The sequence below is a fragment of the Bos mutus genome, chromosome 6, assembly GCF_027580195.1.
Source record: "Bos mutus isolate GX-2022 chromosome 6, NWIPB_WYAK_1.1, whole genome shotgun sequence".
NCBI lineage: Eukaryota > Metazoa > Chordata > Mammalia > Artiodactyla > Bovidae > Bos > Bos mutus.
In genome coordinates this window covers 16706-43692 of record NC_091622.1, presented here as the reverse complement: position 1 = coordinate 43692, position 26987 = coordinate 16706, and the positions used below count along the sequence as shown (strand labels likewise).

General features: G+C 37.9%; 2 pseudogenes; both read left to right on the top strand.

Moving 5' to 3' along the window:
• Positions 1–13167, top strand: part of LOC102276319 (protein LTV1 homolog) — a 28273-nt pseudogene extending 15106 nt beyond the window's left edge.
• A 2862-nt stretch (positions 13168–16029) lies between these two features.
• On the top strand, positions 16030–16583 carry LOC138988254 (protein LTV1 homolog pseudogene; annotated as a pseudogene).
• The last annotated feature ends 10404 nt before the right edge of the window (positions 16584–26987 follow it).

Sequence of the window (26987 nt, the reverse complement as noted above, 5' to 3'; positions counted from 1 at the left end):
CCGGGTTTGATCCCTGGGTCGGGAAGATCCCCTGGAGAAGGAAATGGCAACCCACTCCAGTACTCTTGCTTGGAAAATCCCATGGACGGAGGAGATTGGTTGGCTACTGTCCATGGGGTCGCAAAGAGTCGGACACGACTGAGCGAGCGACTTCACTTTCACTATCTTAGCTTTCACAGTATTGCTAACCATAGTCACAATATTGTACATTACATCCCCACGACTTATTATCTTATAACTGGAAGTTTGTACCTTTTGACCATCTTCTCTCATATCACCACTCTAATACCTCCCACTCCCTAATTCTGGTAACCACCAATCTGTATTCTCTATCAGTTCAGTTTTTTTTTTTTTTTTTTTTTAGATTCCACATATAAGTGAAATCATTCAATACTTGTATTTCTCTATTTGACTATTTCACTTAGGTCTATCTATGTTGTCAAAAATGGTAAGATTTCATCCTTTTTATAGCTGAATGATAGTTCATTGTATGTGAAGAAGATATATCACATCTTTCTTCATCCGTCAATGGACTTAGATTGTTCCCATGTCTAAGCTGTTTAAAATAATGCTGCAATGAAAATGGAGGTGCAGCTATCTTTTCAAGTTAGGGTTTTTATTTCCTTTGGCTATATACCCAAAAGTGGAGCTGTTGAATCATATGATTGTTCTATTTTTAATTTTTGAGGAAATCTCCATACTGTTTTCCAAAAATGACTGCACCAATTTACACTCCCCACCCCCTGCCAGCAATACACAAGGGTTGCATTTTCTCCACATGCTTGCCCGCACACTTCTTATCATTCTGATAACAGCCATCTTACAGATGTGAGGTCATTGTGGTTTTGACTCACATTTCCCTGATGACTAAGGATGTTGAGTATCTCTCCATGTATCTGCTGGCCATGTGTATGTATTCTTCTCTCATCTCTTTAACATATTTGTATAACTTGCAGTGATGTCATCTATCTTATTCCTGATTTTTGCAATATGCATCTCGTCTTTTTTTTTCCTGATCAAAATATTGAATTTTGTCAATATTATTGATATTCTCAAGAAATCAGCTTTGAGTTTCATTGATTTTTATGTTATTTTGTATTATAATTCATGGATTTTTGCTAGCATTTTCATTATTCTTTTTCTTCTGCTAACTCTGGGTTTCATCTTCTCCTTTTCTAACTTCTTAAGGTTAAAGCTTGGGTCATTGGTGATCTTTCTTCTTTCCTAAAATGTGAAATCAGTGTTACAAAATTTTTTCTATGTACTGTTTAGCTGCATTCCATAAATTTTAACTGCTATGTTTTTGTTTCATTCAAGCCAAAATACTTGTTAATTAACCTTTTCATTTCTTCTATGAGAAATGATTTAACAGTGTGTTTAATTTTTGATGATTTATCTGATTTCTAATAAAATTCCTTTGTGGTCAGATAACATGTTTAATATGACTTTAACATTTTATTGTATTTAAATCTATTTTTTGACTCAGCATACAGTCTATCTTGATAAACACTTCCTGTGCACTAAAGAAGAATGTGTATTCTGCTATTATTAGTTGGAGGGTGCTATAAATGTCAATTAGATCAAGCTGGTTGATGATATTGTTCAAGTCTATAATTTCCCTAATATTCTGTCTTCTTCTTCTATTAATTATTGAAAATGAATGTTGAAATCTCCAACTGTGATTGTGAATTTATCTACTTCTCCTTACAGTTCTGTTTTTGTTGCATGTATTTGGAAGTTCAGTTATTAAGTACATAAACATTTGGAATTGTTATGTGCCAGTGGCACCAGAAAGTAGGATGCTGCTTTAGTGAAAAGTGAAAGAGTTAGTTGCTAAGTTGTGTCCAACTCTTTGTGACCCCAAAGGACTATAGTCCACTAGGCTCCTCTCCCCATGGAATTCTCCAGGCAGTACTGGAGTAGGTTTCCATTCCCTTCTCCAGGGTACTTTCCCAACCTAGGGATCGAACTCCAGTCTCCTACATTGCAAGCAGATTCCTTACTGTCTGAGCCACTAGGGTTTAACAGCTACCTAAAAATGTGTAAGTGACTTTAGAACTGAGTAATGGGAAAAGGCTAGAGGAATTTTGAGGTACATGATACAAATATGGACATTAAGGGTGATTCTGATGAAAGCTCAGAAAGAAAAGATTCTTCTTGAAGAATACATAAATAATCATGACTAGAACCTTGGTAGAAACATGGATGGCCAAGGACATTCTGCCAAGATCTCAGACGGAAAGGAGGAACACATCGAAAACTGAAGGAAAGGCAATCCTTGCTATAAAGTGGCAAGGAACTTGTATAAATTGTATTCATGTTCTAGTGCTCTATAGAAGATAGAACTTGCAAGCAATGGAATTGGATATGTAGCAGAAGAGATTTCTAAGCAAAGTATTGAAGGAGTAGCTTGGTCACCTACAGTAAAATGCCAAAGGAAGAAATAAATTGAAGCATAATTGTTAAGTAAGAAGGAACCAGAACTTGGAGCTGTGGAAAAAAAAAAATCACAGCCTATGCATATTGCAAAAGTGAGAAAGCTTGTTCTGAAGAGAACACCCAGTGTTTCTGAGCAATCATTTGATAAAGAGATCATGAGTATGGCTCATGAAATTATCAGCCATCTCAGCAGAGATCAGAGATATCGATACGATTAAATCAGCAAAGGCACTGTCAACTGAAGTAAAAGGGGACAAAGAAAGTGGGAAAGGATGAAGGAAGGCTGTCAAACATCTTGAATTTTACACTGTGAATATTTTTCAAGAAAAGCTAAGGGAAGAAGGACCTCAAAGATGATTCAGAGATCGTCATGCCTGCCCACTCCCGCCACAGGCCCAGTGCACAGGCCCTGGGAAAAGGCAGGACAAAGGTGCCTCCATTGAGGTTTCAGAGGAGGGGACCACTGCCTCCACATACAGCCCCAGTGTGGTTAGGGCCTCTGCAGAAAGCCTTGGCCCTGCCTAACCCCAGGGGTCGGGTCAACCAGATGAACTGGAAAGGTGACTTTTGCACCCCAGTGGGCTTGGAGGTTAAAGCATTGAACCAAGAAGGATTATTCCTGCAGCATCATAGCTAATGGATTTTCTCTGATAGGTTTTAGAACCTTGGGACCTATCACCCCTCCCTCCTTTCCTCTTTCTCCCAGTTGGAATGGGAATGTCTATCCTTTAGTATGTCCTACTACTGTAGTTTGGAAAAGAATAACTCGTCTGATTTTACAGGTTCACAGCTAGAGGAGAATTTGGCCTCAGGATGAATTGTACCTTGAGTTTCATTTATATCTGATTTAGATGATACTTAGATGAAACTGGACTTTAGACTTTAGAGTTGATGCTAGAACAAGTTGAGAGTTCTAGGGATGCTGGGATGGAATACACTTTGCATGCAAGAAGGACACAAATTGTGGGAGGCCTGCGGTAGAATGTTATGGGCTGAATATTTGTGTCCCCCCCCCCAAATCCATATATTGAATCCCCAAAGTGATGGTATGAGGGGTTGGTGGTCTTTGGGAGGTAATTAGGTTTAGGTGAAGTCATGAGGGTGAAGCTCCCATGACGGAATTAGTGCCCTTCTGGGAAGAGGAAGAGACATCTCAGTTTCCTCTCTCTACAGTGTGTGAGCACAGCAAAAGGACAGCCATCTGCAAGCCAGGACAAGGGCACCCTGATCTTGGACTTGCTGGTCTCTCCAACTCCAATAAATGAATTTCTCTTGCTTAAGCCTCCCCAGTCTATGATAAACTGAGCAGAGTAATATACCCAGTGATATATTTTGACAGAGATTAGGAATTCCAAAGGTTGGAACTTGTTACAAAGGCTACATAGTAGACTCTCAATAAATTGGCAATAATAAATATGGATTAAGAAGAATCAAGAATTAAGAATTCTCACAGGAATGAAGGATAAGCAAACATTTTATGGATAAGATTGATGTTGGGAGAGAAGTTACTTTGTGCTGAAATAAACAAAAGCTACACAAAAAGACTGTCTTGGATCTTACACAATTTTGTAGTAGAGAAAACCTTTAAAAAGGATGTTCCAGGAAGAAAGAACTGTAAAAAAAGAAGTGGAAATGAGAAGCATGACATACATGAAGATAGTGTGTAAATTAGGTTGCTTGCAATGGAAACTCAATGTAGGGAATAGTAAGAGATAACATAGGACAGAGGCATTTAATTTGTATTGGATGGGGACTTGAGTAACAGATCATTGCATCTGAACATTGTCATAAACCCCATTAAAGAGTTTTCCAGAGGGGACAGACATTAAATGAAACATCTGCTACACCCTGATTCATTTTCTCTGCTTCTTCCCCAAAGTTGATTCAATGACTGTAGGTTCATCCCCACAGCAGTTTACAACGTCAATACCACGGTTGGATTAGATATGATGATCCAGCGCTAACAGCTGGACTTCCTCAAGCTGATCACCTCCATCACTAAGCAAAACTAAGGTCCAGGGAACTAGGTATAAGCCTGGGGAAATCATGTAGACAGATACGGTTGGCCTTATTCACAGACTGAGGGTCTGGCTCTATCTTCCTCTCTATCTTCTGCCAGATTAATTAGTCTAAAATCCCAGCTCCTATATTCCCCATATTCCATCCCACCACACACAAAGAAACTATAAAATTGAAAGCCTGTTTTGAACCTCAGTGAGTAACAAGGATTCCCTAATTCTCTGCCTCAATTATGATAAACCCTTTTTTCACCTGATTACTGCACTCTGAACTTATCCCCCACTGGCAAGGGAGCTTCCAAACGGGAGGCTTTTGTGACATGCATGTCACCTCCCTGACTTCCAAAATTTCTGATTAGTGTTCTCTATTGCTATTTCCCAGTAAAAGGCATGATTCCTGTTACTGTGTGAAAGTGAAAGTGTGAGTTGCTTAGTCGTGTTCAACTCTTTGCAGCCCCCATGTACTGTAGCCCACAGGCTCCTCTGTCCATGGAATTTTCCAGGTAAGAACACTGGAATGGGTTTCCATCCCCTTCTCCAAGGGATTGTCCTGACCCTGGGATCAAACCCAGGACTCCTGCATTACAGGCAAATTCTCTACTGTCTGAGCCACAAGGGAAGCGCTCCTGTTACTAAAATTGCCCATTTACTGCTTGAGTTTGTGAGCTTGCCGTGGACAAGATCATATATGCAGGTCAGTTTGCCAAAACCCAGTTTCATCTATTATATTTTTCCCCTTTTCCTAATTAGTTGAGAATTACTTGTAGTCCCAGGATATCTCTTAACTATGCCCATCCAAATTTAATATGGCCATCATCCTGGAAGTAAAAAAAAAATACTTTAATAGCTTATCAATATGTACTTTATAAAGTCCAATATGTACCAAATTCATGCTCCAAATTGAAGTTTCTCAAAAATCTCTCTCAATTTTCCTTTTTAAAATATCTATTATTATCCAACAAAGCTGGTTACTGAGCTACCTCCAGAATGTTACTGACCTTCTCCCTGTATATGGGCTTCAGCTGACAATTCTTTCTAAATAAGTGAAAGTGTTAGTCGCTCAGTTGTGTCCAACTCTTTGTGACCCCATGGATTGTAGCCCGCCAGGCTCCCATGGGATTCTCCAGACAAGAATACTGGAATGGGTTGTCATTCCCTTCTCTGGGGAATCTTCCTGACCCAGGGTCTGAACCTGGGTCTCCTACAAATAAAGCATAATCAACTAGCTTTTCTCCTAATACTATAATCATATTCCTATTTCAAGTCTCAGTTGAAATCCTACCTTTCTTCCAAAGATATTTGCTTAAGGGCACCCTCCCTGGGCTGAGGTCGCAGGACAGAATACTAAGTAGTAGAAATTACCCAGGAAGAAAGTTTCACAAAGGATGTGAGCTCAAACATTATGGACTATAAGGCTTCTTGAGAATCAAGCCATGAAGAGTACATCCTTACCCTTTGCTCAAGAGACCTTGTATCCTTTTCTTCTTTACCAGACAAGAAAAATAGCTTTATTATAGCCAAAAAAAAAAAAAACATTGTTTATATTACCTTAAATTCCCCTTTAATTAGTTATGGCAAGATCAGAAGCAGTGCAAATGAAAATGGCATAAAAACACAGCCTATCACTTTTAGAAGTGTTAATGAATGCCCCGTGGATTTTTTTTTAATTGCATGAGAACAACAAGGAAATGTCTCCATAAAACTGGTGCTTCTCAGGGAAAAGTGTTAATGCTATGCAAATTAAAATTTGAAAGTCTACTTAACAGAAATCAGCAACACCAAGAGTTGTGCATGTGGAAAACACAATTGATCAGTCCTGAGAATAGAGCCGTCCAAGTTCTGATAGCTGCACATATCTCTAGCTTAGCCATTTTAGGGGATGCTCTCATTTTATGATGCAAAGTAAGCAAGGAGTTCTAACACATTTCAAAGAGATTTTCCCTGGTTGAGGTGAGGAGGGAAGGCTAACCTGATTTCTTTCTTTGAGAAAATTTTACAAAGGCTAAAGACTTGTTGAGAAGTTGACGCAACTGCACATGCCCTTAAGAAACTTCTCATCCAATGTGATCCTTAAGTTTCTCCATTAGACAACTGTTATTTCTAAAAAAATTTGAAATGAAAATTTGGGGGTTTGGCTATAGATATTAAAACATATATTAAGTAGTTTTCCTATTCTTCTCTTTATATACTTTGAATGTTAGAAAAGCAGTTATATTCTCACTCTTTTTCTCATTCCTTATCAGCTTCAGGCAAAAAACTTTAATCATGTTACTCTCTGATAGCACAGTTAAGACAAATCCTTAGTCACAGTGTGCATAATTTTATAAATTTTAGCTTGGCATTAGCTAAGAGAAAGCCTAAGGCTTTACAACCTCGAAAAGATACACTTCTCTGTTAAGAACTAATAGATATACATTATGGATATCTAATGCTTTGGGTGATTAGCTAGAACACTGAAGAAAATTTAAGAAGTATAGAAGTATTTTACATAAAGAAATGCAAAATCAATACTTTAAGCTTAAAAAACGCTTTTTAATTTACCTGAAGTAACATTTGCTATATAGAGTGATCCACCGCTTTTCAAAAGTATATATCAGCTTCATTTATTCACGAAGTATTTACTGGGCACTGCCAGGTGCCCTCTGTGCAAGGAGCCACGCAACTTACGGAAGAAAGAGAGACACGTGCTTGACCCCCAAGGAGCACCGTACAATAAGGAAAATCATGGATCTAAGTGGCAGTGCAAAACGGTGTATGCTGTAATAAGAACTATTACAAAATACTATGGGGACTGGAGAAAGCAAACATTTGGGAAGTTGCAGTGATAAATAAAATGGACACTTGAAGACAGTTTTATAGAGAATATGATCTTTGAGCTAGAGAGACCTTGAAAGATGAGAATGATTTCATTAAGCAGAGAAATAAGGCACAGTCAGTCTGGACAATGAGATCAGACTGATGGGAAGAGCCAAAGTAACAGGGACACCATATAACCTCTCAGGGACTTAAAGTACTCTAGGACCATGCTTCTCATAGTGTGGTCCAGAGACCAGAAGAAACACCATCCCCTGGAGGCTTGTTAGGAATGCAGAACCTCAAACCTTCTGATTTAGGGTCTGCATTTTAAGAAGATCCCTGGTGAGCTATAGGCACATTAAAATTGATTAAGTACCAGTCCGAAGTCTGTGGTAAATGGGAGAAGATTGATGTAAGAGGTGAAGATGCAATGACATGTGTGCGTCCTTGGTATACGACATTACATTTATACTGATTTGAAGGACTTAAAGAGTTCCTGAAACAAGTAAATTGTATAATCTGTAACTTAAAAGATAATTCTAGTGGCAATATGGAGATATATTTGTGGAAGAGAGAACTGGACACAGGAATATCGGTTATGAGACTACGATAACATAAGAATGATAATCACTATTTATTAAGGGACTATTACACGTCAGACATCATGGCATAAAGCTTATATTTTATATGTGTTACTTTAATATTCCCATAATCTCCACTCTGCGATGAGAAGAAATGTAGGAAAGGTTTTAAAAACTTGTCCAAAATCATATGATAAGTAAGCCACAGGATAATTTTAATTTCAGATTTTGATACATTCCAAATCTATCGACTTATCTCCACCCTAGCATATAATACCACCATTTTATGAATTACAATAGTCTATCAGTTCATTCTTGCTTGCTCCAGTCTATTTTTTAATGCAGCAGTCCAAGTGATCTTTAAAAACAGAAATCCTCTCTTTAGTATCAAACAAATAATAAAATGTAATTTTTTAAACCATAGTCCACAAATCCCTAATAATTTGGATCCTGTCTTATATCGGAGATCTCATCTTGTGACATTCACTATTACTATATTCTGTCACATTATACATTGAATAACATTAAGCATTTTCCCTCTCAGATTTCACACTTATGGTGCTTTGCCTGTGACACTCTTGTCCCACGTCTCTGCATGATGACTGGCTCCAAATCAGAGATAATTTGTTGATCTCAGTCAGCAGGGTCACCTCTTATCTCATGTCCCCTCTATAACTGTTTCCATCCCAGCTGCTGAGACTTCTTCCTTTTCTAAGGCCATTAGAGCATCTCGCTGGTTCCATTCAGTGGTTATTTTCACAACAGAGTAAAAATTATCAACATAATTTTCTATTTCCCATTTCAGAAACAAACTATCAACTGGCCAACTGATGGGAGAGTAAGTGGGGAACCAAGGGACAGTAATAACATATTAAAACATCTCCCCTTTCAACTGCAATAATTCTCATTTGGGATTAAGCCTGAAGACCAAGAGTTACCTAGCAGCTTGTTTTTTCCAAGCTGGTGGAGAAGCTCTTGACTATCCAGTAATCTGCCTTGATGAAGAATGCAAGGAAGAAAAGCTTAAGAAAAATGTGTACTAGATTCATGGTAAAACTCTCTTTGCATACCATTCTACAGTTTAAAATCAGTTTGTGTACCTTTTATCTTATTTGATAAAATAATCATATGAATTAAACATTGGGCAACCAGAATTTTCTACTGGGTTACTCTCATCAGCATATATTCTATTGTTCCTATTTATATTTAAATAATAAAAAAAAAAAAAAAACCTTCTTTGGAACGCACTTCTCTTCAGAAACTACCACATCCTGTGCACCAGAACTCCTCTAAAGACCTCTTAAATCCATTCCAGCCTGGCTTTTGCATGCACCATTCCACAGAAATTGCTCTTAGCAACTCTGTTGAAATTCATCAATTCCTTAAAAGACCCAAAGTATCACATTTCACTCAAAAGGAAAAAGGGAATCTTAACAGTCTTATATCTATCACAGGGATTGAATTTGTCCTTAAAACCTTCCAACAAAGACAACTCCAGCTCCAAATATTTTCACTGGGAAATTCTACTCAACATTTATTTAATAAAGAAAAATTATAAATTATGCACAGCTTGTTGCAGACACTAGAAGATTAGAAAACATTTCCCAACTCATTTTATGAAGGTCTCATTTATTTTGGTCTCAATTACCTGAGACCAAAAGCAGATGAAGACATTATGAGGAAATAAAAGTACAGACTGATATCCATCATGGACACAGATGTAAAATTCTTCAGCAAACTACTAGCAAACCCAATCCAGCCATAAAAAGATTGGTTCATCATGACCAAGTGGAGTTTATACCAGCATGTTAGGCTGGTGCAAGATTTAAAAAAATTAAGCAAGAGGACTTCTACTTCATTTAAGACTGAATAAGAGGGGTTAAATTTACATTCCCTCTTAAAACAACTGGGAAAAAAACAGACAAAATATATGAAAAAACAGTATTCAAAACATTGGATATCAGGAAATGAAAGACAGGGAAAAGTTAAAGTTCAAGTGAGCCCTTTGATTACTAGTTTACTGCCTGAAGAACATTTCTGGTGTATTGCACAGGGAAGGGCATGTCAGATGGAGCCCAGGTATCTCCTTAAGTTATGAGACAGAGCTAGGTGTCCAGGAAAATTAAGATACTAAACTTTTCATCACAGAGTACTGGAAGGGACAAAGAGAGAACTCTTGAGATGTGCAGACTGAGATCTGCAGAAGTCTTTGTTGTGTATTAGTGGAGTCCTGATCAGTACATACATAGTGAGGAAACTACCTGAGGTCAAGCAAAGAAAGATTAGTGGGACCAGTGTGAGCAGCCAAGCAGGGTCAGGAATGTCCGTCTCAGCCATCAGGGCTTCCCTGGTGGCTCAGGTGGTAAAGAATCTGCCTGCAGTGCAGGAGACCAAGGTTCAATCTCTGGGTTGGGAAGATCCCCTGGAGAAGGAAATGGCATCCCACACCAGTACTCTTGCCTGGAAATCCTATGGACAGAGGACCCTGGTGGGCTATAGTCCATGGGGTCACAAAAAGTCAGACATGACTTAGCAACTAAACCACCACAGCCATCAAAGTGTAAAATTTCATTATACTCTTAGTTCAGAGTACTAAGAAGGATCCTGCCTCACCAGTGGGGGTGAGTTAGCTCTAGACTAAATACAACTCTAGTTTCACCTAACAAAGCTTGAAAGCAAGATAGGATCAAATATTTTCCAGCTAACTCTACCCTAAAACAAGCTCAAAAATACCTTAATAGAAAACAAAACATTAAACATTAAACACCCAGGGTAAAATTCATAATGTCTTCTATCAAACTGAAAAATTACTAGGCATACAAAGAGGTAGGAAAATATAATCTATAATGATAAAAAATCAATCATAACCAACACAGATGATAAAATTAGTAGACAAGGACATTAAACCAGTTACAACTGTATTCCATATGTTCAAGCAGTAAGAGAAAAGTTTGAAAATAAGTAAAATATAGAAGATATAAATGTAACCCAAATGGAATGTCTAGAGATTAAGATTACAATGTCTAAGAGGAAAAATATATGAGATGAAATTAATAAATTACAAACTGAAAATAAAGTAAAAATAAACTTGAAGCTACCACAACAGAAACTACCTAAAATGAAACATATAGAGAAAAAAGGATGGAAAACAGTAGAGTATCCATTAACTGTGAGATGACTAAAGGCAGCCAAATATGCATGTAACTGGAGTCTCCAAAAGGGTGGGTGGGAGGTGGGAATATTTATAAAGCAGTAGCAGCTGAAAAGGGAGAAGGCAATGGCATCCCACTCCAGTACTCTTGCCTGGAGAATCCCATGGATGGAGTAGCCTGGTGGGCTGCAGTCCATGGGGTTGCTAAGAGACATGACTGAGCGACTTCACTTTCACTTTTCACTTTCCTGCACTGGAGAAGGAAATAGCAACCCACTCCAGTGTTCTTGCCTAGAGAATCCCAGGGGCAGGGGAGCCTGGTGGGCTGACGTCTATGGGGTCACACAGAGTCAGACACGACTGAAGTGACTTAGCAGCAGCAGCAGCAGCTGAAAATGTACTAAATTTGATTAAAATCATAAACTCACAGATCCAAGAAACTTAGAAAACCCCAAGAACAAGGAATATGGAAGAAAAAAAGAAAAAAATACATCAAGGCACACTATAACAAAATTATTTAAAACTAGTGCTAAAGAGAAAAATCTTAAAAGGAACCTGAGTATAAAGATAATATATAAACATAAAGATAGTGACAGATTTCTTGCAGAAAACAACGCAAGCTAGAAGATAAGTGCAGCAACATCTTCAAAGTACAAAAAGAAAAGCATGATAAACTCAAGGTTTATCTCAACATAAGAAAGAAGAATATTGTGTGTGTGTGTGTGTGTGTATATATATAAAACAAATCTTAGAATTTCATAATACTAACTTCTTGCTCTTAATACCCCGACTTGTATTTACAGCAATAAAATTTTCTATCTGCTTATACAATAATCATTTCACAATCAGTTATTTAAACATGTATAACAACACATTTTTATGGACTACATTATATTTTAAATTATAATATTTGTTTCCAAATCAAACCAAAGATTCTTCTTTTTTCATTATTCTCAAACATTCTCAAGCAATTCTCAGATTGTTATCTCTATAGAAAACTTTAAAAATTAAGAAATATATGTCAGTGCCTATAAAATGAAGTGAAAACATGTACTCTACAACTACCCTCACGTAATTTGGTTGGAACATGAAGAATGCTAACAAATGTTCATTCCCACTTCCTGTTCTATAATTCAAACTGGAGTGGAAAAATCACTCAGACTCCAACATCTTGGTACATGGACAGGGAACCTTGAGAAATAAATAAGAAATGGATGAAGGAGGGAACAAAATAGCAGGGGAAATCAGTGTTTGGGTCAAGGCTGGGGCTTTATGGGTTTTGTGGGCTGTGTGGACTTTCAAGCTTGAGTGGGGTACACAGTCAGTTAACATAGGACTCCTGATGGCTTTGGCTAACCCTGAAAGTGTGGGAGGTAGGGATGAGATGTTTTTAGACCTTCCTGTATGGAATATTTGTAGCTTTTATTGTGTTTCTGAGCCAATTCTTCAGGCCTACACTTTGAAGACCAAGAACAGATGTGTGATATGGCCTTGAAATGTGCTATCTGGGCTTTGTCCACTTCCAAGCTGTGTCACCTGCTCTGGGACCCTCAGGTCACTGTTCTTGATATTAGCCCCACACTGCAACAGAATGGGGGCAAAAAGTCCTTTACAGAGAGGAAAAGTATGTATTTTTCACATGGTCCATTCAAGTCAGAGTCTTTAGCAAACAGATGTAAAATCACCCCAGAGGGTTCTGTTGCCTCAAAAGAAAATAAATGATGAAGAATGTGAAAAAAACAGGAAGTTATGAAGACTGCTTTGATGATGATTATGACCACCTACAGCATTTGAAAGAAGCATCTGGGCCCTACATGCTTAAATCCAAATTACCTTCAGTACACATAACAAGAGAGAGGAGAAAGAGGAGACTTGGATAATTCTAGGCCCTGGAATTAATTTGCCTTCATCAGAGTTTAAAACAGAATATAAGGAAGTTACTGACTGGTAACTAAATCAGCTCCTATTTTGGGCCCTCATCTGGATTTGGATCCTGACATTGTTGCAGCTCTTGGTGATGATTTCGACTCGGGTACCCAGAAAGTCTATGTGAAGGTGACTTTATTCTTCAGATTAATGAGGAACAAGAGAAGAAGAGGGAATGAATAGAAAGAAATATGAAGATGAAAATGTCAGCAAGCAGAAATATATGGATGGGAAGAAAAGTGATAGGGAGAAATGATGACTGATTTATAAATGCCAATCTCAAATGAAGATGATCTGGCTGCCAGGACAAACCTTGTGAAGTCAAAGGATGCTGGTTTTTTTCCTTTTTTTTTTTTTAAAGAAGACAAAATAAAAAGTCACCTTGTAGAGAATTCTATGACTTTCTCAGTCATGAGAAGAAAGAGGCAGCATGAGCAGTTTGAGTATTATGAGCAGTTACGATGGTAAGACTGGAGCTCTCAGATCAGTTCAGTCACTCAGTACTGTCCAACTCTTTGCCACCCCATGGACTGCAGCACGCCCGGCCTCCCTGTCCATCACCAGCTCCCAGAGTTTACTCAAACCCATGTCCATCGAGTCAGTGATGCCATCCAGCCATCTCATCCTCTGTCATCCCCTTCTCCTCCTGCCCCCAATCCCTCCCAGCATCAGGGTCTTTACAAATGAGTTAATTCTTCATATCAGGTGGCCAAAGTATTGGAATTTCTGCTTCAACATCAGTCCTTCCAATGAATATTCAGGACTGATTTCCTTTGGGATGGACTGGTTGGATCTCCTTGCAGTCCAAGGGACTCTCAAGAGTCTTCTCCAACACCACAGTTCAAAACCATCAACTCTTCAGTGCTCAGCTTTCTTTATAGTCCAACTCTCACATCCATACATGACTACTGGAAAAACCATAGCTTTGAATAGACAGACAAAGTAATGTCTCCACTTTTTAATATGCTGTCTAGGTTGGTCATGGGAGAAGGCAATGGCACCCCACTCCAGTACTCTTGCCTGGAAAATCCCATGGACGGAGCCTGGTGGGCTGCAGTCCATGGAGTCGCACAGAGTCGGACACGACTGAACGACTTCACTTTCACTTTTCATTTTTCACTTTCATGCATTGGAGAAGGAAATGGCAACTCACTCCAGTGTTCTTGCCTGGAGAATCCCAGGGACGGTGGAGCCTGGTGGGCTGCTGTCCATGGGGTCACACAGAGTCGGACATGACTAGCAACTTAGCAGCAGCAGCAGATTGGTCATAACTTTTCTTTCAAGGAGCAAGCATCTTTTAATTCCATGGCTGCAATCACCATCTGCAGTGATTTTGGAGCCCCCAGAAACAAAGTCTTTCACTGTTTCCACTATTTCCCTACCTATTTGCCATGAGGTGATGGGGCCAGATGCCATGATCTTAGTTTTCTGAATGTTGAGCTTTAAGCCAACATTTCATTTTCACTCTCCTCTTTCACTTTCATAAAGAGGCTCTTTCATTCTTCTTTGCTTTCTGTCAAAAGGGTGGTGTCATCCACATATCTGAGGTTATTGATATTTTTCCTGGAAATCTTGATTTCAGCTTGTGATTCATCCAGCCCGGCATTTCTCATGATGTACTCTGCATATCATTTATAAATGCATGGTGCAATATACAGCCTTGGTGTACTCCTTTCCCTATTTGGAACCAGTCTTGTTCCATATCCAGTTCTAACTATTGCTCCCTGACCTGCATACAGATTTCTCAAGAGGCAGGTCAGGTGGTCTGGTATTCCCACCTCTTTAAGAATTTTCCACAGTTTGTGGTAATTCACACTGTCAAAAGCTTTGGCATAGTCAATAAAGCAGAAATAGATGTTTTTCTGGAACTCTCTAGCTTTTTCGATGATCCATCGGATGCTGGCAATTTGATCTCCGTTCCTCTGCCTTTTCTAAAACCAGTTTGAACATCTGGAAGTTCATGGTTCACACACTGCTGAAGCCTGGCTTGGAGAATTTTGAGCATTACTTTATTAGTGTGTGAGATGAGTGCAACTGTGCTTTAGTTTGAGCATTCTCTGGCATTACCTTTCTTTGGGATCGGAATGAAAACTGAACTTTTCCAGTCCTGTGGCCACTGCTGAGTTTTCCAAATTTGCTGACATATTGAATGCAACACTTTCACAGCATCATCTTTTAGGATTTGAAATAGCTCAACTGGAATTCCATCACCTCCACTAGCTTTATTCGTAGTGATGCTTCCTAAGCCCACTTGACTTCACATTCCAGAATGTCTGGCTCTAGGTGAGTGATCACACCATTGTGATTTTCTGGGTCGTGAAGATCTTTTTTGTATAGTTTTTCTGTGTATTCTTGCTATCTCTTCTTAATATCTTCTGCTTCTGTTAGGTCCATACCATTTCTGTCCTTTATTGTGCCCACCTTTGCATGAAATGTTCCCTTGGTATCTCGAATTTTCTTGAAGAGATCTCTAGTAGTTCCCATTCTATTGTTTTCCTCTATTTCTTTGCATTGATTGCTGAGGAAGGCTTTCTTTTTTCTTCTTGCTATTCTTTGGAACTCTAAATTCAAATGGGTATATCTTTCCTTTTCTCTTTTGCCTTTCACTTCTCTTCTTTTCACAGCTATTTGTAAGGCCTCCACAGACAACCATTTTGTCTTTTTGCATTTCTTTTTCTTGGGGATGGTCTTGACCCCTGCCTCGTGTACAGTGTCACAAACCTCCATCCATGGTTCCTCAGGCACTCCCTCTATCAGATCTAATCCCTTGAATCTATTTCTCACTTCTACTGAATAATCGTAAGGGATTTTATTTACGTCATACCTGAATGGTTCAGTGATTTTCCCCACTTTCTTCAATTTAAGTCTGAATTTGGCAATAAGGATTTCATAATCTGAGCCACAGTCAGCTCCTGGTCTTGTTTTTGCTGACTATATAGAGATTCTCCATCTTTGGCTACAAAGAATGTAATCAGTCTGATTTCAGTATCGACCATCTGGTGATGTCCATGTGTAGAATATTCTCTTGTGTTGTTGGAAGAGGGTCTTTGCTATGACCAGTGCGTTCTCTTGGCAAAACTCTATTAGCCTTTGCCCTGCTTCATTCTGTACTCCAAGAATGGTTGGAGCTCTGGATCATGCCAGTTTGGAGGGTTCCATTCGTGTAGAAAGCAAATGGTTACATGAAAGAGAAGGTAGAGAATTGTGTAAAGCTGAATACACCTAAGACTCTGAGGATGAAGGTCTGCCAGTAAATGAGATTGATGAGTCTGAGAAGGAAGAAATGTTTTCTGTAGTTTACCAGCATAAAGAGAAGCAGGACTGTGAATTCATTTGTAGCATATGCTCACATTTAACCATTCTTAGTTTGTCAAATAACCAAAGCCCAAACAAATTCAAATATTTAATAAAATAGAAATACCTCTTGATGCTTTATCAAAGAAAAGACTCAGAGCAAAGCAAGTTAATAAGTGCAGACGATTAATGGCAGTTATCTGCCTGAGGTACCAACCCACCCACATTCTGAAAATGAAAGCAAAGCAAATAAAAGAACAAGAAATCAAGTTACGAAAGAACAGAGATTGGAGAAACTAGCTAACAAATCATCCTGCAAACTGGAGAAGGCAGGAAAAGGAGCTGGTGCAGTTAAACAGTAAGGGCCCAAAGTTATGAAAATGGGACTTTTAGGAAAAAGCACATCCCTCATTAGGGACACCTCATTATGTTCAATGATGAACTGCAACGTTCAAATGACAATACTCTGCCATTTTTATTGACAGGTACTGATAAAACAAGTATAGTATTTGAACTAATTTTATAGCTCAATTATAAAACTGTTGAACAAGTTTCCCCTGCAGACCATCACATACATAGTGTCAAATTTTTAATGTTTATTTAATGTTTATTCTTATTGTTTTTAATGTTTAATTAAATTTAATGTTGTGCTATAAATTTACATCAGTGCTACAATGACTTCATGAATGTGAAATGTGTTGATAAATTATCGGAAAATATCATCATGGCTTGCCAAAAAACCCAAAGGCCACAAAGTTCGATAGAGGCTCAATAGTAACGCATGGAGTTCTAGTTTTAGATTCCTAGTTCAGGCCCTTGATGGGCAGCTTAGATCAGCTGCCCTGAATACTTTTCATTCTTATTCTGCTTTAAACTATGTTCAGGGCCAAGGAGAAATCTCTGAAAGAAATCTGTGAAAGGGTTCACTTCAGGAGCCATACAGCTTTGCCTATGGCCTCAAGCATTGCCCTCTCACCACTATAACACAGCCTGTTTTGGTGCATAGAATCTGATCATAGGTTTAGACACCAGTGACCCAAACTATTATTTCACCAAGGGAAGAGTGATAGATTTTATTAATGAACAACTAAAACTGGAGGAAGCTGTCATAAAAGAATATTTCACCTTCTTAAGGTGAAGAAACAATTCTGAATATAAACAACAAAATCTGAGAAAAATAACTTAACAGGGCTGCCTGTGGAACAATCTAATTCTAGAAATTGGATATACTTTAGAAATCTTCAGAATGGGAGAAAATAATAGCAAATGAAGCAACTGACAAACAACTAATCTCAAAAATATACAAGCAACTCCTACAGCTCAACTCCAGAAAAATAAATGACCCAATCAAAAAATGGGCCAAAGAACCAAATAGACATTTCTCCAAAGAAGACATACAGATGGCTAACAAACACATGAAGAGATGCTCAACATGACTCATTATCAGAGAAATGCAAATCAAAACCACTATGAGGTACCATTTCATGCCAGTCAGAATGGCTGCGATCCAAAAGTCTACAAGCAATAATTGCTGGAGAGGGTGTGGAGAAAAGGGAACCCTCTTACACTGTTGGTGGGAATGCAAACTAGTACACCCACTATGGAGAATAGTGTGGAGATTCTTTAAAAGCTGGAAATAGAACTGCCTATGATCCAGCAATCCCACTGCTGGGCATATACACCGAGGAAACCAGAACTGAAAGAGACACGTGTACCCCAATGTTCATCGCAGCACTGTTTATAATAGCCAGGACATGGAAGCAACCTAGATGCCCATCAGCAGATGAATGGATAAGAAAGCTATGGTAGATATACACAATGGAGTATTACTCAGCCATTAAAAAGAATGCATTTGAGTCAGTTTAATGAGGTGGATGAAACTGGAGCCTATTATACAGAGTGAAGTAAGCCAGAAGGAAAAACACCAATACACTATACTAACACATATATATGGAATTTAAAAAGATGGTAACAATAACCCTGTATATGAGACAGCAAAAGAGACACAGATGTATAGAACAGTCTTTTGGACTCTGTGGGAGAGGGAGAGGGTGGGATGATTTGGGAGAATGGCATTGAAACATGTATAATATCATATATGAAACGAGTCGCCAGTCCAGGTTCGATGCACGATACTGGATGCTTGGGGCTGGTGCACTGGGACGACCCAGAGGGATGGTATGGGGAGGGAGGTGGGAGGAGGGTTCAGGATGGGGAACACATGTATACCTGTGGTGGATTCATTTTGATATATGGCAAAACCAATACAATATTGTAGGGTTAAAAAATTAAATTAAATTTAAAAAATATATAATATAGACTTAAAATAAAATTTGACTTAGTTGTATATGTTCTAAAGCCAAGATGAAACAATCTATTAAACTTTTCAAAATGCAAAGTAATACATAGCTTACACTGTAAATTAATTATAAATCTGGAAATATAAAAGGTACTGTATTCCTTCAGTAAATAGATGTGTTTATGTATTGAACTTTTTGTGTTTATTTCAAGGAATAATTAAATAAGATATAAAAATAAAAATATCATTTGACTGTTAAAAAAAAAGAAATTAGGAATAAACGGGAGTGGCTTAAAAAATATATTTGAGTCTTATTTGCAGAATTAGAGCCAAAGAAAAAAGAACAATAGCATTAAAATAGAACTTGAAGAAAGCCTACGATCTTAAAAAGGCAGGTGAGACACAGTGACAAGGGAAATAAGATGATTTCTCTTCAGACACCAGGCCAGAAAGGCATAAAAAAGAGGCGCACTAAAGGCAGTCTTTGAAAACTCCCCAAATAGCTCCAAATTACAAACTACCTCTGCTCTTCAAAGATGCCCTCAATAATTCCAGCCTCATGACATTCACCCCCTATATAGTTTCCTCCTACTTTTTACCTGGGTTCATCAATGTATGACCAATAAAATATAGAAGAAGTGGTATGTTACTTTCAAGGTTAAGTCATGATAAGATGCTGTGGCTCTCTTAGATCACTTCCCCTGCTGGAACCAGATGCCATCTCCTATGAACACTCAGGATACACTGTAAGACCGATATGTAAGGAACTAAAACCTTCTGCCCAAGTCACTAAGGAGCCAGGGGTCCTGCCAAGAACCATGTGGATGAGCCATCTTGGAAGTGATCTTCAAGCCCCAGTAAAGAGGTCAGATGTTTACAGATACACACACAAAAAAAAGACTAAAGAAAATGTTCATTTCTGGGGTGTTGTAATCATGGACTTTTTTTTTTCTCTGAAATGTTTTTATGTTCAAAGTTTTCTAAATTTGGCACTGTTTTAAAATTTAAGCCCGAAAACGACAATGATGGGGTGTTGTAAACATGGATTTTTTTTTTCTCTGTAATGTTTTTATGTTCAAAGTTTTCTAAAATTGGCACTGTTTAAAATTTAAGACTGAAAACAACAATAATGTAAGTAACAGTTGGGAAGTGGGGGGACATGCATGGCCAAGATACAGGCTTGAACAGAACCAGAAAAGGCACAGAACCAGAAAAGGATGAGTTTACGGCTCAATAAGTTTGGCAACCCTCAGAAGAAGCGCCTGAAATTAGGACTTGATGCAACTTGTTCCCAAAAGCTCTAGTACAAAAGTGGACTGATGAGACCAAGAAGGAAAGGAAAGCAATACTGATGTGCTCAAGTCAGATACCAATGTGGGTAACTGGAGCTCAAGTCCATTGGAGGCTTCTGGGAGACCCAAGCAAAAGAGAAAAAAGCTGGGGAATTTAATCACCAAACCTCTGTCATTTGTTGGGGGCTTTACAGCGATGACAGATCTTGCAAACTACCTTATACCTAAAGGCAAACCTGCAGTCAAGATGCTCCTGATAAGAAATGCACAGGAATGCAGAAAACTGGGGAAAGATGGTCACATGCACATACTGAGGAGTCTGCTGAGCTGCTATGTCAGCAAAGGATACACGTAGGAAACACGGGCCGATGACACTGGGAAGACAGGCTGAGACTGACCTGTGGCTTTTAATTCTTAAAGAGCTTGGACTTCATTTTATGAGCACTTAAGGAACTAAACAGTTGACTTAATTTTTATTATGCAGAACTTCAAACATTCATAAGATTATAAAGAACAGTTAGCATCAACTCTGGCCTATCTGTCTATGCTGCCATTCATGCTTTCTCACTCGATATGACTTGAATCAAATCCCAGGCATCATATCAATTATTCATAAACATTTTAGTATGTGTGTATTAAATATAAAAGATAAGGACCTCTTCTCCTTTTTAATACAACCTCAATACCACTATCAAATCTAAAAATAATTAATAATTCCTTAATACCATCAAATGCCCAGGCAACATTCAAATTATCGAGTGAGAATTTTAGGAGGAAACTTACGTGGGAAAAGTTACCCTCGTACCAGCAAACACGATGTTTTACTGCCATGAGAACTGGAACAGAGGAGGGAGACTGTGAATGCCATGACCACAGGATGGGCATGAGACAGCCAAGGTGTGAGCCAGTGTGCTGGTAACTGAGATGGAAACATGGACCCTTCATGAGAGGGAGACCTGACGGGGCTCAGTGAAAGCAAAGATGAGGCAGCACAGAAGTCACCAGGTCACAGAGAAGCCACAAGGAATAACGACATAGGTGGGAGGCGATGGATTTAGCCCTGGATCTATTGGCTTTAAAGACTAATCTCTGGTTGGAAACGTAGCGAGAATACCTGGAAGATACGGAACCGTGGTGTAAGGGAGAGACTGGAATTAGAGACTTAGATCTGAGAATCACAGAGGTTATGCGTAATTGAGAGAAAGTGTACAAAAGAGAAAAAAGCAAAGGGCAAGGCAGAACTTCATCCTCTCCTTAAGGAACTAGAAATTAAAACAAAGGCCACGAAAGCAGACAAAAATGGAACAGTCAAGAAGGCGAGAAAGAAAGAAGAACTGAGATTTATCACAAAAGCAACTTTCAAGAAGGATGAAGAATCCCCAAGTACAAAAGATACAGGAAAATATTCTGAGGACACCAAAGTACATTAAATGCTCAGTGGTATTCTATCATATGTGTGGTTGGTGGTTTAATCGCTAAGTCGTGTCTGACTCTGCAACTCCATGGACTGTAGCCTGCCAGACTCCTCTGTCCATGCGATTTTCCAGGCAAGAATACTGGAGTGGGTTGCATTTTCTTCTCCAATCTATCATATACTACCCTGCAAATCTTAAAGAGTTCCCATTGTGTGCCAAGGACCGTGCTGAAGGTCCTGGGCACGAGATGGAAAATTCAGTTCAGACCTTTCCGTCTAGGAGCTAACCCTGTAGTGAGAGAAGTTATTCAGCTGACTGTGCAAAGAGATAATTACCAGCTGCAATGACTGCGATGTGGGGAAGCCCAAGGTTGCAGGACTTCAGGACTTGCAGAGAGTGCACATTAGGAGAATCAGGTCTGTTCTGGGAGAGTAGGGAGGATAACAGATGGTTTCCTTGGAATCTGGACTAGATTGGACAGCCACATCCACAGGAATTCTCTGGCATTCCTCCTGGACTTGTTAGTAAAGAATGACAACATTGTTTTTGTCATTCAAAAAAAGAACATGAAAACACGTCATCCACATTTCCAAGTCAACTAGACCTTTATTTTGAAATAAAGAAGGATTTTAGGAAATTTTGATAATGGATTCCTTGTTGAGATATTTTGTACAAATGTTTACAAAGAAAAGAGATAGCATCAAAAGCATGGTGTGGGAACTTCTCAATTATTTTTAGTAGGATCTGACATATGAGTGTCATAGAAGAAAACGCATATTTTGGCTTCAGTTTCTGCCATAAAAACTCATGACTGAAACAGTATTTTCTTCTGGAAATCAATATTTGGGTCTCAGGGCTAAGCAGTCATTTTGTTTGATCTTTTCATGCTTACAGCGAGGACAGAACTCTGCAAAAGTGCCACACCATGCCAACAAGCACCGATCAAGTTTTCACTGTATTCCCACACTGCTCACATTTGGTAAATTCATATATATAAAACTACCTCCAAAGAGATAACGAGTAAAGGCTTTAAGACATTATCCATGCAACAAATAGTAAACTCTAAAGTTGATCCATCTAAGAATTAAGAAATTTAGCTCAAAAAAAAAAAAATGAAATTTAGCTCAGAGATTTGAGTGGTGCTCAAATGTTTTAGAAAGCAATTTGGATGCAAATTAACCCTTAAAATATCCTCAGAATATTCTTGGGATTGTTTTTTTATTATTGTAATATTATACTTTATTATTTTTAAAATAAAAATTCAGATTCCATTTAGAAACCTTCCTTGAGAAATAGGTCAAGTTCAAAAGTATTAAAAGTTTACTGACATGGTTTCAGATTTCACATGACAACTTGTCTTAAACTATTACTTGTTGAGATTTGATGTAATATTAAAAAGAATATCCAGAACTATCTGGAAAAGTTATTAAAATTGTCCTCCCTTTCCAACTACATATTTGCATGAAGTCAACTTTTCTTCATATATGTCAACTTAAATACTATAATGCAACAAACTGAGTGCAGAAGCAGATTGTAAGAGTCCAGCGGTCTATTAAGATATATATTCAAGACATTTCCTGAATGTAAAACAGTGTCACTCTTCTCACTACTTCTTGTTGTTCTGAAAAATCTATATTATGTATTTTAACATGTGAAGTGGTTGTTTAGTCGCTGTCATGCCTCTTTTGCCACTTCATGGACTGTAGCCCATCAGGCTCCTCTGTCCACGGGATTCTCCAGGCAAGAATACTGGAGTGGGTTGCCGTTTCCTTCTCCAGAGGATTTTATTGACCAGGGATGGAACCCACATCTCCCACGTTGGCAGGTGGATTCTTTACCACTGAGCCACCAGGGAAGCCCCAACATGTAATGATTATTCATTATTATCTTAAAGTATAATAATAAAATTTTTCAAAGATTTCTCAGCTTTAAAATCTAATGTGATAAATACTCAGATATAACCTATGTCAATAAAGCTCTTTAATGATTTTTCATAGTGTAAAAGTGTTGAGAAATCCTCAATAGATAAAATTTCTGCTTACCATGTTTACTCTTTGTTATTTTGGATCATTCCTGGGTTGCTTTCATCTATTCCAAGTGCACCTTCCATTGAAAGTTTGATTTCAACAGTACGGCCAAATCAGCACTGCCAAGGAGAGAACAGGGTATTTGCCCCAACAGGCTTTACAAGGTTCAAGAGGAAAGTAAAAAGTTATTGTCAAACTATATTATAAAATTATTGTCCAATTATATATCATCTATGCTGGAACTGTATGTTTTTTGAAACTAAAAATATTTATATCTTTCCTAATTACAAAAGAATCAAAAGACTATGTAATACAGTACATAAGATTAAAGAAATCACCCCCAAATCACCCAAAGATAGCCATTTTACTATATTTTCTTTCAGACTTCTTTTTTCATACTATAGTTAATGTGTGTGTGTTAATGTGTGTGCCTGGCAAGGATGAAATAATCCATACATAAATTTAGCTATAAGAGTTCTAGGATAATAAAGGATTTCAGATTGGAAAAATTAAGCACGTTTGAAACAATTTTTAAGAGGGGAGAAAAATTGATAGAACTGACCATTGTATAAAAGTTGAAAGGTAACATACAAAATATGTTCGAGAATGCTTTTTTATTAACGACCTTGCAAATGTTTCAACGCCATATTTTCAAGCATGCTTAAAGTATGCTTTCCTAAAACAGGCAGTTTGTGGCTTCCTGAGTTACTTTTGTATCACTTTCAAGCATCACTGATAAGTTCCAGCAATCACATATTGAACAATAATTATCTAAAATAACTTATTAAAACCCTATAATTTTTGTTATACTATGTTGAAAAGTACTTCACTACATTTTAGTATCTTGGGTGAAATGAGCTGAGTTGTGAGCAAAATTAAGTCTATAATTTTAACTTAATACACATTGTTTATAAACTTTAATTTTTATTTTTAAATTAATATTTATTGGAGTATAGTTGCTTTGAACTGTATTAGTTTCTGCTGTACAACAAAGCGTATGCACATATCCCCTCGGGTACATGTATGGGAGGACTTCCTGCCCATTTAGGTCACCACACAGCACTGAGTGGAGCACACAGCATCAACAGTGTACATACGTCTAGCCCAGTCTCCCAATTCATCCTGCCACCACTTTCCTCTTTATAAACTTCAATTTTTAATTATTTCCTCTTGGTTTCAAAGTTGTCTCACATGACCTATTTGCACATAGCATGAATATGGACTGAAAGGCATCAGATATAAAAATAAAGGCTAACTCACAAACTAATATAAATGTGGTCCAAACAACAAATATAAGAATCACGTTAATCTGTCATTGTATTTTCAGTCTGTTGTGGTTTAATGTAATAATTATGTTACTGTCACTAATGAACATAATAAATATGAAGAGCATCTACTGAAAACGTATACACTGCTGTTAGATATTATCAAAATCACAGTGTAATTCAAATGGGTATTAAAAATCTGGCCTTAAAATAATTTCATTTCTATGCATGTAGACATTCTCACAGGCTGTTGAAAGCCCCCACCATATTCGTTTTAAGATGGATATATACAGCATTTACTTCAGTTCACAAAGTGTGGGCATAAAACAATCTACAGAAGCTTTTTACAGGGTTTAAAAGAGTTCTAATCACCCATGCCAACTGCACTTCTTTCTCAACACAAAACTGCTTTTGAAACCAAGCATTCATTTGCTGAAACAAGGAATCTGCTGTTAAAGAGATTGATTATCCTAGGGCCTGACCTAATTGGGAGATTAGATATGGTTCTCTATTCTGGGTGGCATGGTTTATAGAGGGAAAAAAACAACAGAAAAAGAGCAAACTTCTTTTGAACTCTAATGCACTTTTACTTACTTCTAATTTTCTTTAAATAGAAACAGTATTGCAATTGTCAGATTGGTGAAACTGGTGTGTTATAAATTAAGAATTCATTGAGTTTATCACATCATTTTGTTAGTAACAGGTACTTTCATCACATAATCCCACTTTCATCACATAACCCAAACATTATCCAAAAAATGACTCTTTTTGGTCATATCCCACTGAGTTAAAATCACTATATAATGCACACACACACACACACACAAATCAGGACTTTTACCAATGTATCATTTCAGTGTTTTCTATAGCCAGCTAGATACCAGGTTTTTCCCCCAAACACAGACATCACCTCATTGCTGTGGCTAATTGCATTTTTCTTCCTAGCCTTTGATAATCAGACCTTTGTTAATGCTATTCACCAATATATCAGACTCAGGTCATCCATCCAAAACACGACAAAAGACCCAGATGCTCATGTAAATTGCACTCCCCCAAAGCACTGCCCTCTTCCTGCATAAAGACACAGATCCAGGACCCCCTCCCATTTCTGTTCACTCTCTGTATTCATTTAATCTGTCATGGTTGGAAAAAAGTATTCAGAGGCTGTAAGAAACATTATGCTTTGTTTACTCGATAAATCAAATAATCAGATAATTATGAAGTGAGATGCAATTTTCTATACAAAATTTTACAATTTCTTATTTCAATTGAACTTCAAAATTATGTGCGTTTTTCAGAATAGACTCTTTTTGACTCGTTTTTCACCCCTTCTTGAACTCTCAAGATAAAACCAAATTTGACTGCCCTCTTTCACTGAAGAAAAAAGGTTTCAAGAAGGTGGACTGAATCATTCATAAACTATCTCAGAATTAAATAGCTAATTTAACTACATGATGTATTCCTGTTGTCTTCAGTTAAAATCTGTATTAAGTATTAATTACTCAGAATCTCTACTTTCTAAAGCCTTCAGTAGCTTCAAATTGAATAATTTCAAGAGGCTTAAAAACTACTATAATGATGCTTTTAAATGGAAATTATTATAGACTCAAATCACATCAGGATCATAATATGTGTGTAGATGAATCCATATTCCAGGATTAAAACTTCTTTCTGCTCATTTCACACTTTACGTTCGTCCCATATATTCTAATATCCACTATGATGTGGATACTAAAGTAGAAACAGATAGTTGTTATTTTAGAAACCCTTGAGTGCTCATTGATTTATTTTTTGGCTGTGCTGGGTCTTCATTGCTGCGCTTGGGCTTTCCCTAGCGGTAGCAAGTGGGGGTCCTCTTCCTTGGTGAGCGGGCTTCTCACTGTAGTGGCTTCTCCTTTCAGAGCATGGGCTCTAGGCATACAGGCTTCAGTGTGTGCAGCATGCGGGCTCCAGAGCATTGGGCTTGAATAGTTGTGGCACGTGGGGTTTAACAGCCCTGTGGCATGTAGGATGTTTCCAGAGCAGGAATCAAACCCACGTCCCCTGCATTGGCAGGTGGGTTCTTAACCACTGGACCACCAGGGAAGCCGGTTTTAAATAGAAAACAATTAATCCAAATAGAAACCAACAACAACATTTTGGTATTTCAAAGAGAGCATAAAGACCAAATTAATGTATACGAATTTCGGATCTCAATTCTAGAGGCTTTCGAATTTAATTAAAATTGAGTGAAAACTCAGTAAAATGGTAAGAAACTTCTAGGGTTCCCAGGGCTACTATCCAGTCACAAATACAACCACACTAAATTTAATACACTCAACAGTTGATCACAGTACCAAAAAATCAGAAATATTTTATTGCACTTTCATAATAATATGATATCAAACATTAGTAGCCATGAAGTTCAATAAATATTACAGAATATACCATTGATCTTAGAAATTGAATGGAAGAGGCCATCAGTTTATTAGGACTCTCTGTGAT